We start from the raw sequence: 12,041 nt of genomic DNA on the forward strand, positions 1-12,041 counted from the left end.
AGCGTGGCTTGTCAGGTAAAAAGGATGTAAATCAAGGTTTTCAGGCAGTTGCGTTGGTGAATTCTCTGATGAATTGACAAGCAAGACAACCCGAAAGAAGAAGCACTTGTGTCCACAGAAGTCATCAGTGTCTCCATTTGAGGTTACTTTTCATGTGATACCAATGGTGATACTTAAAATGCAGTGCTCAGCATAACTACCCCAACAAAAAGCACTTACTGCAATGAAACCAAAGTCAGTGTTTTTTTATCAGGGTAATAATAATGACCACATCTAGACCAAGAGGAGATGAACTACACATTATACCAAATGATGTGGCACAGCTGGCTGGGTGACTTCTCTCACATGATCTAGAAGAAGAGGTCAACAAAAATACCCCAACAAGAAGCACTTACAGCATTCAGACATTCGAGGTCAGTGCTCATGTTTGGGTAATCTTGGTGACAAAATATGATGCTGTTACGTGAAAAGTTGTAGGTTTCGACTGCTGGTGAATTCACAATCAAGGCAACCCCAATGAGAGCACTTCAGTACAAAAATCTGTAGTGTCTCCATTTGGGATGGCCTTAGTCTGATTTCAGTGCTTTACCTGATGTCCTCATTACGCAGTTGATCATTCTGTTTCCGATGAAATGCAAGCGCCCCAACAAGTGGCACTTATTCCTCTTGTTTCTGGCATCTGCTCATGTTGTCCCAGTTGCAGTGGAAGTGATGCCTCTCAGAAAGGGTTGCCATCTTAACTACTCAGCCAAGACATTGTCACCATACTCCGCCTACTTCGAAAAGAATGGAGGTAAAAGATGACGCTCATGCCTGCATTCTTTCAATTAGCATGTGTTGAGTGACAATAGGACAGCAATGAGATGCCTTCATGAAAGTCTTTGCCACATATTGGCCCAGTTTCAGCTCCAGCAATGAAAATGTAAAGTGAAACTTGAAAATGCAGTGGTCAACAATGCTCTCTGTGACAAACTTGTCTTGTCAGGTGAAAAGGATGTGTATGAAGGTTCTCAGCAGTTGCTTGGTGAATTCTCTGATGAATTCACAAGCAAGACAACCCCAAAAAGAAGCACTTCTGTCCACAGAAGTCATCAGTGGCGTCATTTGAGGTTACCTTCATGTGATACCAATGGTGATACTTTAAAATGCAGTGCTCAGCATAACTACCCAACAAAAAGTCCTTCCTGCAACGACACCAAAGACAGTGTTTTTTTGACCAGGGTAATAATAATGACCACATCTAGACCAAGAGGAGATGAACTACACATTATACCAAATGATGTGGCACAGCTGGCTGGGTGACTTCTCTCACATGATCTAGAAGAAGAGGTCAACAAAAATACCCCAACAAGAAGCACTTACAGCATTCAGACATTCGGGTCAGTGCTCATGTTTGGGTAATCTTGGTGACAAAATATGATGCTGGTTACTTGAAAAGTTGTAGTTTTTCGACTGCGGGTGAATTCACAATCAAGGCAACCCCAAAGAGAAGCACTTATGTACATAAAAATCATTAGTGTCTCCATTTGAAGTGGCCTAGTCTGATTTCAATGCTTGACCTGATGTCCTCATTACGCAGTTGATTATTCTGTCAAATGCAACCGCCTCAACAAGTAGCACTTACTGTATTCAGAGTCAAGAGTCATGCTAAAGTTGGGTCAATAACAAAAGACATTCATTTAGCAGGCTAAATTTCATCAGACTTTCTCTGTATTCCTCTTGTTTCTGGCATCTGCTTCATGTTGTCCCTGTTGCAGTGGAAGTGATGCCTCTCAAAAGGGTTGCCCTTCTTAACTACTCACCAAGACATTGTCACCATACTCCGCCTACTTCGATAAGATGGGAGGTAAACGGTGACTCTCATGCCTGCATTCTTTCAATTAACATGTGTTGACTGACCAATAGCACAGCAATGAGATACCTTCATGAAAGTCCTTTGCCTGATATTGGCCCAGCTGCAGCTCCAGCAATGAAAATGTAAAGTGAAACTTGAAAATGCAGTGGTTAACAATGCCTCTGTGACAAAACTTGTCTTGTCAGGTGAAAAGGATGTGAATGATGTTCTCAGCAGGTTGCTTGGTGAATTACCTGATGAATTCACAAGCAAGACAACCCCAAAGAGAAGCACTTGTGTCCACAAAAGTCATCAGTGTCTCTATTGAGGTTATCTTTATGTGATACCAAATGGTGATAACTTTAAGATGCAGTGCTGAGCATAACTACCCCAACAAAAAGCACTTACTGCAACGAAACCAAAGTCAGTGTTTTTTATTAGGGTAATAATAATGACCACATCTAGACCAAGAGGAGATTCACTACACATTATACCAAATGATGTTTGCACAGCTGGCTGGGGTGACTTCTCTCACATGATCTAGAAGAACAGTCAACAAAAGTAGCCCAACAAGAAGCACTTCCGACATTCAGACATTAGGGTCAGTGCTTATGTTTGGGGTAATCATGGTCACAAATATGATGCTGGTTACTTGAAAGTTGTAGTTTCTTACTGCTGGTGAATTCACAATCAAGGCAACCCCAAAGAGAAGCACTTTAGTACAAAAAATCAGTAGTGGTCTCATTTGAGATGGCCTTAGTCTGATTCAGTGCTTTACATGATGTCCCTCATTACGCAGTTGATCTATTCTGTCAGATGATATGCAAAGCGCGCCCAACAAGCTGCACTTATTCCTCTTGTTTCTGGCATCTTCGCTTCATGGTTGTCCTGTTGCGAGTGGGAAGTGATGCCTCGTCAGAAAGGGTTGCCCATCTTAACTACTCAGCCAAGACGTTGTCACCATACTCCGCCTACTTCGAAAAGAATGGGAGGGTAAAAGATGACGCTCATAGTCTGTCATTCTTTCATTAGCATGTGTTGAGTGACCAATAGGACAGCAATGAGATGCCTTCATGAAAAGTGTTTGCCACATATTGGCCCAGTTTTCAGCTCCAGCAATGAAAATGGTAAGTGAAACTTGAAAAATGCAGTGGTCAACAATAATCTCTGTGACAAACTTGTCTTGTCAGGTGAAAAGGATGGTGATGAAGGTTTCGCAGTTGCTTGGTGAATTCTCTGATGAATTCACAAGCAAGACAACCCCAAAGAAAGCACTTGTCCACAGAAGTCATCAGTGTCTCATTTGAGGTTATTCATGTGATACCAATGGTGATACTTTAAAATGCAGTGCTCAGCATAACTACCCCAACAAAAAGCACTTACTGCAACGAAACCAAAGTCAGTGTTTTTTATTAAGGTAATAATAATGACCACATCTAGACCAAGAGGAGATGAACTACACATTATACCAAATGATGTGGCACAGCTGGCTGGGTGACTTCTCTCACATGATCTAGAAGAAGAGGTCAACAAAAATACCCCAACAAGAAGCACTTACAGCATTCAGACATTCGGGTCAGTGCTCATGTTTGGGTAATCTTGGTGACAAAATATGATGCTGGTTACGTGAAAAGTTGTAGTTTTCGACTGCGGGTGAATTCACAATCAAGGCAACCCCAAAGAGAAGCACTTATGTACATAAAAATCATTAGTGTCTCCATTTGAAGTGGCCTTAGTCTGATTTCAATGCTTTACCTGATGTCCTCATTACGCAGTTGATGATTCTGTCAAATGCAACCGCCCCAACAAGTAGCACTTACTGTATTCAGAGGTCAAGAGTCAATGCTAAAGTTGGGTCAATAACAAAGACGTTCATTTAGCAGGCTAAATTTCATCAGACTTTCTCTGTATTCCTCTTGTTTCTGGCATCTGCTTCATGTTGTCCCTGTTGCAGTGGAAGTGATGCCTCTCAGAAAGGGTTGCCCATCTTAACTACTCAGCCAAGACATTGTCACCATACTCCACCTACTTCGAAACGAATGGGAGGTAACAGATGACGCTCATGCCTGCATTCTTTCAATTAACATGTGTTGACTGACCAATAGCACAGCAATGAGATACCTTCATGAAAGTCTTTGCCTGATATTGGCCCAGCTGCAGCTCCAGCAATGAAAATGTAAAGTGAAACTTGAAAATGCAGTGGTCAACAATGCTCTCTGTGACAAACTTGTCTTGTCAGGTGAAAAGGATGTGAATGACGGTTCTCAGCAGTTGCTTGGTGAATTACCTGATGAATTCACAAGCAAGACAACCCCAAAGAGAAGCACTTGTGTCCACAAAAGTCATCAGTGTCTCTATTTGAGGTTATCTTTATGTGATACCAATGGTGATACTTTAAGATGCAGTGCTGAGCATAACTACCCCAACAAAAAGCACTTACTGCAACGAAACCAAAGTCAGTGTTTTTTATTAGGGTAATAATAATGACCACATCTAGACCAAGAGGAGATTCACTACACATTATACCAAATGATGTTGCACAGCTGGCTGGGTGACTTCTCTCACATGATCTAGAAGAACAGGTCAACAAAAGTAGCCCAACAAGAAGCACTTACAACATTCAGACATTAGGGTCAGTGCTTATGTTTGGGTAATCATGGTCACAAAATATGATGCTGGTTACTTGAAAGTTGTAGTTTTCTACTGCTGGTGAATTCACAATCAAGGCAACCCCAAAGAGAAGCACTTAAGTACAAAAAATCAGTAGTGTCTCCATTTGAGATGGCCTTAGTCTGATTTCAGTGCTTTACCTGATGTCCTCATTACGCAGTTGATCATTCTGTTCCGATGAAATGCAAGCGCCCCAACAAGTAGCACTTATTCCTCTTGTTTCTGGCATCTGCTTCATGTTGTCCCTGTTGCAGTGGAAGTGATGCCTCTCAGAAAGGGTTGCCCATCTTAACTACTCAGCCAAGACATTGTCACCATACTCCGCCTACTTCGAAAAGAATGGGAGGTAAAAGATGACGCTCATGCCTGCATTCTTTCAATTAGCATGTGTTGAGTGACCAATAGGACAGCAATGAGATGCCTTCATGAAAGTCTTTGCCACATATTGGCCCAGTTTCAGCTCCAGCAATGAAAATGTAAAGTGAAACTTGAAAATGCAGTGGTCAACAATGCTCTCTGTGACAAACTTGTCTTGTCAGGTGAAAAGGATGTGTATGAAGGTTCTCAGCAGTTGCTTGGTGAATTCTCTGATGAATTCACAAGCAAGACAACCCCAAAAAGAAGCACTTCTGTCCACAGAAGTCATCAGTGTCTTCATTTGAGGTTACCTTCATGTGATACCAATGGTGATACTTTAAAATGCAGTGCTCAGCATAACTACCCCAACAAAAAGTCCTTACTGCAACGAAACCAAAGTCAGTGTTTTTTTTACCAGGGTAATAATAATGACCACATCTAGACCAAGAGGAGATGAACTACACATTATACCAAATGATGTGGCACAGCTGGCTGGGTGACTTCTCTCACATGATCTAGAAGAAGAGGTCAACAAAAATACCCCAACAAGAAGCACTTACAGCATTCAGACATTCGGGTCAGTGCTCATGTTTGGGTAATCTTGGTGACAAAATATGATGCTGGTTACGTGAAAAGTTGTAGTTTTCGACTGCGGGTGAATTCACAATCAAGGCAACCCCAAAGAGAAGCACTTATGTACATAAAAATCATTAGTGTCTCCATTTGAAGTGGCCTTAGTCTGATTTCAATGCTTTACCTGATGTCCTCATTACGCAGTTGATTATTCTGTCAAATGCAACCGCCCAACAAGTAGCACTTACTGTATTCAGAGGTCAAGAGTCAATGCTAAAGTTGGGTCAATAACAAAGACATTCATTTAGCAGGCTAAATTTCATCAGACTTTCTCTGTATTCCTCTTGTTTCTGGCTTCTGCTTCATGTTGTCCCTGTTGAAGTGGAAGTGATGCCTCTCAGAAAGGGTTGCCCTTCTTTACTACTCAGCCAAGACATTGTCACCATACTCCGCCTACTTCGAAAGAATGGGAGGTAAACGGTGACTCTCATGCCTGCATGCTTTCAATTAGCATGTGTTGAGTGACCAATAGCACATGGCAATGAGATGCCTTCATGAAAGTCTTTGCCACATATTGGCCCAGCTGCAGCTCCAGCAATGAAAATGTAAAGTGAAACTTGAAAATGCACTGGTCAACAATGCTCTCTGTGACAAACGTCTTGTCAGGTAAAAAGGATGTAAATCAAGGTTTTCGCAGTTGCTTGGTGAATTCTCTGATGAATTCACAAGCAAGACAACCCGAAAGACAAGCACTTGTGTCCACAGAAGTCATCAGTGTCTCCATTTGAGGTTATTTCATGTGATACCAATGGTGATACTTGAAATGCAGTGCTCAGCATAACTACCCAACAAAAAGCACTTACTGCAATGAAACCAAAGTCAGTGTTTTTTATTAAGGTAATAATAATGACCACATCTAGACCAAGAGGAGATGAACTACACATTATACCAAATGATGTGGCACAGCTGGCTGGGTGACTTCTCTCACATGATCTAGAAGAAGAGGTCAACAAAAATACCCCAACAAGAAGCACTTACAGCATTCAGACATTCAGGTCAGTGCTCATGTTTGGGTAATCTTGGTGACAAAATAGATGCTGGTTATTGAAAGTTGTAGGTTTCTATGCTGGTGAATTCACAATCAAGGCAACCCCAAAGAGAAGCACTTCAGTAAAAAAAAATCAGTAGTGTCTCCATTTGAAGTGGCCTTAGTCTGATTTCAATGCTTTACCTGATGTCCTCATTACGCAGTTGATGATTCTGTCAAATGCAACCGCCCCAACAAGTAGCACTTATTCCTCTTGTTTCTGGCATCTGCTTCATGTTGTCCCTGTTGCAGTGGAAGTGATGCCTCTCAGAAAGGGTTGCCCATCTTAACTACTCAGCCAAGACATTGTCACCATACTCCACCTACTTCGAAACGAATGGGAGGTAACAGATGACGCTCATGCCTGCATTCTTTCAATTAACATGTGTTGACTGACCAATAGCACAGCAATGAGATACCTTCATGAAAGTCTTTGCCTGATATTGGCCCAGCTGCAGCTCCAGCAATGAAAATGTAAAGTGAAACTTGAAAATGCAGTGGTTAACAATGCTCTCTGTGACAAACTTGTCTTGTCAGGTGAAAAGGATGTGAATGATGGTTCTCAGCAGTTGCTTGGTGAATTACCTGATGAATTCACAAGCAAGACAACCCCAAAGAGAAGCACTTGTGTCCACAAAAGTCATCAGTGTCTCTATTTGAGGTTATCTTTATGTGATACCAATGGTGATACTTTAAGATGCAGTGCTGAGCATAACTACCCCAACAAAAAGCACTTACTGCAACGAAACCAAAGTCAGTGTTTTTTATTAGGGTAATAATAATGACCACATCTAGACCAAGAGGAGATTCACTACACATTATACCAAATGATGTTGCACAGCTGGCTGGGTGACTTCTCTCACATGATCTAGAAGAACAGGTCAACAAAAGTAGCCCAACAAGAAGCACTTACGACATTCAGACATTAGGGTCAGTGCTTATGTTTGGGTAATCATGGTCACAAAATATGATGCTGGTTACTTGAAAGTTGTAGTTTTCTACTGCTGGTGAATTCACAATCAAGGCAACCCCAAAGAGAAGCACTTAAGTACAAAAAATCATTAGTGTCTCCATTTGAGATGGCCTTAGTCTGATTTCAGTGCTTTACCTGATGTCCTCATTACGCAGTTGATCATTCTGTTCCGATGAAATGCAAGCGCCCCAACAAGCAGCACTTATTCCTCTTGTTTCTGGCATCTGCTTCATGTTGTCCCTGTTGCAGTGGAAGTGATGCCTCTCAGAAAGGGTTGCCCATCTTAACTACTCAGCCAAGACATTGTCACCATACTCCGCCTACTTCGAAAAGAATGGGAGGTAAAAGATGACGCTCATTCCTGCATTCTTTCAATTAGCATGTGTTGAGTGACCAATAGGACAGCAATGAGATGCCTTCATGAAAGTGTTTGCCACATATTGGCCCAGTTTCAGCTCCAGCAATGAAAATGTAAAGTGAAACTTGAAAATGCAGTGGTCAACAATACTCTCTGTGACAAACTTGTCTTGTCAGGTGAAAAGGATGTGAATGAAGGTTCTCAGCAGTTGCTTGGTGAATTCTCTGATGAATTCACAAGCAAGACAACCCCAAACAGAAGCACTTTTTTCAGTGCTTTACCTGATGTCCTCATTACGCAGTTGATGATTCTGAAATGCAAGCACCCCAACAAGTAGCACTTATTCCTCTTGTTTCTGGCATGTTCCTCTTGTTTCTGGCATCTGCTTCATGTTGTCCCTGTTGCAGTGGAAGTCATGCAAGGGTTGCCCATCTTAACTACTCAGCCAAGACATTGTCACCATAATCCGCCTACTTTGAAAAGAATGGGAGTTAACAGATGACGCTCATGCCTGCATTCTTTCAATTAGCATGTGTTGAATGACCAATAGGACAGCAATGAGATGCCTTCATGAAAGTCCTTGCCACATATTGGTCCAGTTTCAGCTCCAGCAATGAAAATGTAAAGTGAAACTTGAAAATGCAGCGGTCAATGCTCTCTGTGACAAACTTGTCTTGTCAGGTGAAATGGATGTGAATGAAGGTTCTCAGCAGTTACTTGGTGAATTGCTGGTGAATTCACAAATGCAGTGCTGAGCATAACTACCCCAACAAAAAGCACTTACTGCAACGAAACCAAAATCAGTGTTTTTTACTAAGTTGATAATAATGACCACATCTAGACCAAGAGGAGATGAACTACACATTATACCAAATAATGTGGCACAGCTGGATGGGTGAATTCTCTTACATAATCTAGAAGAACAGGTCCACAAAAATACCCCAACAAGAAGCACTTACATCATTCAGACATTCAGGACAGTGCTTATGTTTGGGTAATCTTGGTGACAAAATATGATGCTGGTTACTTGAAAGTTGTAGGTTTCTACTGCTGGTGAATTCACAATCAAGGCAACCCCAAAGAGAAGTTGTAGTTTTCGACTGCTCGTGAATTCACAATCAAGGCAACCCCAAAGAGAAGCACTTCAGTAAAAAAAAATCAGTAGTGTCTCCATTTGAAGTGGCCTTAGTCTGATTTCAATGCTTTACCTGATGTCCTCATTACGCAGTTGATGATTCTGTCAAATGCAACCGCCCCAACAAGTAGCACTTACTGTATTCAGAGGTCAAGAGTCAATGCTAAAGTTGGGTCAATAACAAAGACGCAGGCTAAATTTCATCAGACTTTCTCTGTATTCCTTTTGTTTCTGGCATCTGCTTCATGTTGTCCCTGTTGCAGTGGAAGTGATGCCTCTCAGAAAGGGTTGCCCATCTTAACTACTCAGCCAAGACATTGTCACCATACTCCACCTACTTCGAAACGAATGGGAGGTAACAGATGACGCTCATGCCTGCATTCTTTCAATTAACATGTGTTGACTGACCAATAGCACAGCAATGAGATACATTCATGAAAGTCTTTGCCTGATATTGGCCCAGCTGCAGCTCCAGCAATGAAAATGTAAAGTGAAACTTGAAAATGCAGTGGTCAACAATGCTCTCTGTGACAAACTTGTCTTGTCAGGTGAAAAGGATGTGAATGACGGTTCTCAGCAGTTGCTTGGTGAATTACCTGATGAATTCACAAGCAAGACAACCCCAAAGAGAAGCACTTCTGTCCACAAAAGTCATCAGTGTCTCTATTTGAGGTTATCTTTATGTGATACCAATGGTGATACTTTAAGATGCAGTGCTGAGCATAACTACCCCAACAAAAAGCACTTACTGCAACGAAACCAAAGTGTTTTTTATTAGGGTAATAATAATGACCACATCTAGACCAAGAGGAGATTCACTACACATTATACCAAATGATGTTGCACAGCTGGCTGGGTGACTTCTCTCACATGATCTAGAAGAACAGGTCAACAAAAGTAGCCCAACAAGAAGCACTTACAACATTCAGATATTAGGGTCAGTGCTTATGTTTGGGTAATCATGGTCACAAAATATGATGCTGGTTACTTGAAAGTTGTAGTTTTCTACTGCTGGTGAATTCACAATCAAGGCAACCCCAAAGAGAAGCACTTAAGTACAAAAAATCAGTAGTGTCTCCATTTGAGATGGCCTTAGTCTGATTTCAGTGCTTTACCTGATGTCCTCATTACGCAGTTGATCATTCTGTTCCGATGGAATGCAAGCGCCCCAACAAGTAGCACTTATTCCTCTTGTTTCTGGCATCTGCTTCATGTTGTCCCTGTTGCAGTGGAAGTGATGCCTCTCAGAAAGGGTTGCCCATCTTAACTACTCAGCCAAGACATTGTCACCATACTCCGCCTACTTCGAAAAGAATGGGAGGTAAAAGATGACGCTCATGCCTGCATTCTTTCAATTAGCATGTGTTGAGTAACCAATAGGACAGCAATGAGATGCTTCATGAAAGTCTTTGCCACATATTGGCCCAGTTTCAGCTCCAGCAATGAAAATGTAAAGTGAAACTTGAAAATGCAGTGGTCAACAATGCTCTCTGTGACAAACTTGTCTTGTCAGGTGAAAAGGATGTGTATGAAGGTTCTCAGCAGTTGCTTGGTGAATTCTCTGATGAATTCACAAGCAAGACAACCCCAAAAAGAAGCACTTCTGTCCACAGAAGTCATCAGTGTCTTCATTTGAGGTTACCTTCATGTGATACCAATGGTGATACTTTAAAATGCAGTGCTCAGCATAACTACCCAACAAAAAGTCCTTACTGCAACGAAACCAAAGTCAGTGTTTTTTTTACCAGGGTAATAATAATGACCACATCTAGACCAAGAGGAGATGAACTACACATTATACCAAATGATGTGGCACAGCTGGCTGGGTGACTTCTCTCACATGATCTAGAAGAAGAGGTCAACAAAAATACCCCAACAAGAAGCACTTACAGCATTCAGACATTCGGGTCAGTGCTCATGTTTGGGTAATCTTGGTGACAAAATATGATGCTGGTTACGTGAAAAGTTGTAGTTTTCGACTGCGGGTGAATTCACAATCAAGGCAACCCCAAAAGAAGCACTTATGTACATAAAAATCATTAGTGTCTCCATTTGAAGTGGCCTTAGTCTGATTTCAATGCTTTACCTGATGTCCTCATTACGCAGTTGATGATTCTGTCAAATGCAACCGCCCCAACAAGTAGCACTTACTGTATTCAGAGGTCAAGAGTCAATGCTAAAGTTGGGTCAATAACAAAGACGTTCATTTAGCAGGCTAAATTTCATCAGACTTTCTCTGTATTCCTCTTGTTTCTGGCATCTGCTTCATGTTGTCCCTGTTGCAGTGGAAGTGATGCCTCTCAGAAAGGGTTGCCCTTCTTAACTACTCAGCCAAGACATTGTCACCATACTCCGCCTACTTCGAAAAGAATGGGAGGTAACAGATGACGCTCATGCCTGCATTCTTTCAATTAGCATGTGTTGAATGAGCAATAGCACAGCAATGAGATGCCTTCATGAAAGTCTTTGCCACATATTGGCCCAGTTCAGCTCCAGCAATGAAAATGTAAAGTGAAACTTGAAAATGCAGTGGTCAACAATGCTCTCTGTGACAAACTTGTCTTGTCAGGTGAAAAGGATGTGAATGAAGGTTCTCAGCAGTTGCTTGGTGAATTCTCTGATGAATTCACAAGCAAGACAACCCCAAAGAGAAGCACTTCTGTCCACAGAAGTCATCAGTGTCTTCATTTGAGGTTATCTTCATGTGATACCAATGGTGATACTTTAAAATGCAGTGCTCAGCATAACTACCCCAACAAAAAGCACTTACTGCAATGAAACCAAAGTCAGTGTTTTTTATTAGGGTAATAATAATGACCACATCTAGACCAAGAGGAGATGAACTACACATTATACCAAATGATGTGGCACAGCTGGCTGGGTGACTTCTCTCACATGATCTAGAAGAAGAGGTCAACAAAAATACCCCAACAAGAAGCACTTACAGCATTCAGACATTCAGGTCAGTGCTCATGTTTGGGTAATCTTGGTGACAAAATATGATGCTGGTTATTGAAAGTTGTAGGTTTCTACTGCTGGTGAATTCACAATCAA

This window comes from Acanthopagrus latus, chromosome 11 (assembly GCF_904848185.1).
Source record: "Acanthopagrus latus isolate v.2019 chromosome 11, fAcaLat1.1, whole genome shotgun sequence".
Taxonomy (NCBI): Eukaryota; Metazoa; Chordata; class Actinopteri; order Spariformes; family Sparidae; genus Acanthopagrus; species Acanthopagrus latus.